The following is a 4041-nucleotide window of genomic DNA, read 5'->3' as shown; positions in this document are numbered from 1 at the left end:
AAGAAAGAAAGAAAGAAAGAAAGGAAGGAAGGAAGGAAGGAAGGAAGGAAGGGAGAGAGAAGAAGAAGAAGAAGAAGTAGTGGTGATGGTATTAGGGATAACCTTTGATTTGCTCCATTAGTGTCCTCACAATGTTAAAAAGAATTGAGGAAAGTCTTCCCATGCTGGGTGGATCCCTTGTGACAAGTAATGGGAGAAGGTGGACAAGAGTTACATAGGACAGGCAGGCCTGAAGTGGCTGCACTCTGCATTATTGGAGTGAATATCCACATCAACGAGATCACAGGTTCATTTGAGTATGCAGAACTCTGTTTTAGATGCTAGAAAAGATATCAAGTTTAGACAAGACATAGTCTTTGTCCTCATGGAGCTTACAATATGGTGGACATAAGACACAAACATGGATGACTTTAATATATACATGATTCATGCATTAGAGAGGCATAGAATATTATGTGATGTTGTAGGGGAAGGTCATTACCAACCAGGAGGATCAAGAGAAAAAGAGGTAGCAACTGAGTTGGGCTTTATACCTTTGTTTTTGAAAAGACAATTCTGAATATTGGCTGTTTATTCTTTTGACCTTATTTCATTAAAGAGGTTGAAATTCAACAGATGAAGAGGACAGAGAGGATATTTCAAGCATAATAGTAGCCATCTTGTGGAAGGGGCAGGGAGAGGGAAGGAAAAAGGGGGTGGGGGTAGAAAAAGAAAGAAATTTACATGATAACTTTATTATATATTTAACCTTTTAAGGAACAAATTGTACAAAATGAATTTGCAATTTCATGTCATAATTATCTTTTTTATTATACTATATTATGGAAATGCTTATTTTATTCCATGAATTACAAATAAATAATGAAACAAATAGAAAAAGAGAATAGCACGATCAAAGGCAGGAAAACACAAAGTATATTTGGGAGCAAGAGAGTGGTCTAGAGACTTTGACTGGAGAGTAAAGAATATGAAGGAGAGTGATTAGAGATCAGGCACCAGATTGATTGAGGTTTTGATTGCTACACAATGGAATTTAAATTTTACTCAAGAATCATTAGTGGCTCTCCATTGTCTGCTGAGTACACGAGTGACCCGACCAGATCTAATCAGGACGAAAATTACTCTGTCAGCAGTGGGAAGGATGGTGTGAGAGAGTGGAGGACTCCAGGCCCATATATATACATGTATACATATACATGTACACGTACATGTACATATACATATGCACACATACACACATACATATACACATGTATATGTACATGCACATATACACACACATACAAATATACATGTGTGTATATTTACAGGTATGCATACGCATAGACACATATTGTAGGTCTATATACACATCGATACACACATGTAACCACATACATACATATAAACACATGTGTGTATTTGTATGTGTATGCACACATACACACATATATTTTAAGGATTGAACTGACCTGAGTATTTTCACTCAGGAGCTAGTGGAGTCTGAGAGCTTGAAGATGCATTACTGCTGGAATGAGGTCCTGATACCCTTACAGGAGAGGGGATACATCTTCTGTGCCCATTGGGAAAGAGGAGGAAAAAGGTCATGATGCTGAGGAGGTTTGAGAAATGGAGGCAGATTACTGAGAGAGTTCAAGCAGGATGTTTTTAATATCCACAAGCTTCGTCACGTGCTATAAAAATGTTGGGGGGAGTATAGTGGGGTGAAAGTACAGGGGGATTGAGATGGCTATGGGTAGATCACAACTGATAAGACAAAGGCAGATAATGGCACCTGGGCAAGTTTCAGAAGCAAGTCCCCCAGCTTCTTGATGTATTTCCTAGAAGGGACCAATTCCCAGCTAAAGGCAACTCAACTTTTTTTTGTTGTTTGAAGTTCAAGTAGTTGGTCCCTATCTCCCATCGCCACGCCTTTGCATAGGTTTCTCCTCATGCCTCTATTCTCAGAATCCCCAGCTTCCTTCAGTGCTCAGGTCAGGTGTGGCCTATCATGAGCCCCTTTGCTTCTAGTGCTTCCCCTCCCCCACATTGCTTTGTCTTTATTTTGTATACATGTTGTTTGGTTTTTCATATGTCCATGTGATTTTCCACACTGCAAGCTCCTTGAATACTTTCATTTTGGCCTTTGTATCTCTAGCACTTGGCACATGGTTAGGTACTTAATAAATGTTTGTTGATCGATTGGTTCCTGTACACTGTACATAGGCAATTCAGTTAGAAGTACACAGATCATGTGTATGATGTACAGAAACAAAATGCATTAGCAAATGTATTTTTTTAAATAAAAGTTGTCACTGTTTTCAAAAGATGTACTTTCTAGCCACAGAAATAACAGTCAAAGGGCCTATGGAGATGGAGGGGCATGGTGATGCATACCCTATAATACAGGTTTCCCTGACGTGCATGAAGCCATGAGCACAACAGCTGTACCAACTTCCCCATTTGGGAAACTGTCATCTCCATCCTTTAAACCACATTCATGTGCTCATGCTATGCTATGCCATAGAAACCCACACCTCCTATTACTAGGAAACAGAAAGTATGAGAGTAATCACTTACATTTGGGATGGAAATCATGAGTAACCTCATTGATTCCTCTTAGTAAACCTTTCAGAAGTTTCAGGATGGAAATTCTCTTTGATAATGACCCCAGCAGCAGAACTAGCACTGTCAAGATTGGATCTGATATCTACTGGGAGGATACCAAATCTCTGGGTTGGAAGGGACCAAGCTCAGACCCAGTGGAGAAATCCCCTCTACAGCAGTGGTTCTCAAAGTATGGTCTGGGCATTCCCCTTCATTTTCCCCTTCAAGAGGAAAAGGCTTTAAGGGGGTCTACAAATCAAAACTACTTTCATAATAATATTTAACCATCTTAATTTCTGATATAATAAATATTGATATGATTTACATGAACAAAAGCTCTTGAGGGACTCCTTGATAATTTTGAAGAGAAAAAATAAAGAGTTCCTGAGACCAAAATGCTTGAGAACCACTTAACTATAGATGTCCCTCACTAGGTCCCTACCTCACTAGGTACTCTGCATTTCATGGTTGGAAAGGAAATCTAGGAGATAAAAGAAGCAATTACCTTCTTTCTGTTGATGTTTCATTCCTAGGATTCCAAAGCTAAACCTACAACAACCCTACACCCAACAGCTCTAAATTTGTCTCTGAAAAGTCAAGGATTGCTATTGAAACCTCTGGATAATCTCAAATACTGTGGGTCCACTTTCCAGACTCTTAAAGGTCCAGTTTCTGCATGAGCCTTCTATGACTGCTCTAGTCCTTCAAGCTCCACTTCTTCCCTGAATTTCGATAGCTCTCAGTCTGTGACACAATTTAGGAAGTTCTGTTTTAGGACAGAGTTTTTAAAAGCTTAAGATAGGGATTTTAGAGGCTATCTAATCCAATCTTCTAATGTTACTGATAAGGAAACTGAGGCTCCAAGATGTGAAGCTCCTTGTTCAAAGTCACATAGGTATTTAGTGGCACAACCAGGATGTGAAGCTAAGTCTTTTTGACTTATCAGCCTCCATCGATCTTTGCAGTTCTTCTCTAAAGGTTTCAGGTATCATCAGCTGGAGCTCACTGAAGCCACCCCTGCTACTATCTCTCCTATTTTGCTGGCCCTGGAATGGTACACAAAGCCTTAGGACATTGACATTTCTTCTTGAGGGGAGGCAATGGAGTCTGGTACTATTTACCTCTTAAGGATGAGGTGAAGTTGTTGCTTACTCTACTGGAGTTGCAGGATGAATCAAGAAAGGAGTAATGTTTACCAGAGATACATTCCCCTCCACCCTGACCTCCCAAAAGGGGTTCCAATGGACAAATTCTTTCTGCTGAGCCATTCAAAGTATCCTTGGTTCTGTCCACATAGAACATGAAACCCCCATTTCCTTGCCTTCATGGTCACTGGACAATTGATAGCGACATTAATTAACGGAAGAAATGAAATCCTTATACCCGAAACCAGGCCATGGTACGTGGGTGAGAAATCCACACTGAAAGTATATTTTCGTCATTACAGTTTGGGGT

The sequence above is a fragment of the Vombatus ursinus genome, unplaced genomic scaffold, assembly GCF_900497805.2.
Source record: "Vombatus ursinus unplaced genomic scaffold, bare-nosed wombat genome assembly UNPS02007284.1, whole genome shotgun sequence".
Classification (NCBI taxonomy): domain Eukaryota; kingdom Metazoa; phylum Chordata; class Mammalia; order Diprotodontia; family Vombatidae; genus Vombatus; species Vombatus ursinus.
This window is presented reverse-complemented; position numbering follows the sequence as displayed.